This window comes from Meleagris gallopavo, chromosome 13 (genome assembly GCF_000146605.3).
Source record: "Meleagris gallopavo isolate NT-WF06-2002-E0010 breed Aviagen turkey brand Nicholas breeding stock chromosome 13, Turkey_5.1, whole genome shotgun sequence".
NCBI classification, from domain to species: domain Eukaryota; kingdom Metazoa; phylum Chordata; class Aves; order Galliformes; family Phasianidae; genus Meleagris; species Meleagris gallopavo.
Window position 1 is genome coordinate 11,612,147 of NC_015023.2, and position 362 is coordinate 11,612,508.

The window sequence follows — 362 nt, forward strand, 5'->3', positions numbered from 1 at the left end:
ATGGGCATGTAGGACTTGGCTCTGCACTGGTAAGCTCTTGGGGATAAGTCTTCATTTTAAGTCCTAGCTCTTTTATGATTCCTCTCTCTTATACGACAGCATGTCCATCTCTCCATTCTCACTGTGCCCCTGCCTCGCTAGCCAGCTAATACAGTCATAGGATGGTTTGAGTGGGAAGGGACCCTAAAGGCCATCTGCTCGCACTCCCTGCGCTGAGCAGGGGCACCCACAGCTCCAGCAGTGCTCACAGCCCCATTCCCTGACCTTGGCTGTCTGCAGGGATGGGGCAGCACCAGCTCTGTGTGCAGCCTGTGCCACCGCCTCACCGCCCTGAGTGCGAAGAACTTCTTCCTCAGCTCCGA

The 362-nt window shown here is 55.8% G+C and overlaps 1 protein-coding gene across 1 annotated transcript in view; it reads left to right on the forward strand.

Moving 5' to 3' along the window:
• The window catches only part of LOC100543321 (breast cancer anti-estrogen resistance protein 1), a 52,210-nt gene that overhangs the window by 2,898 nt on the left and 48,950 nt on the right, over positions 1 to 362 (forward strand).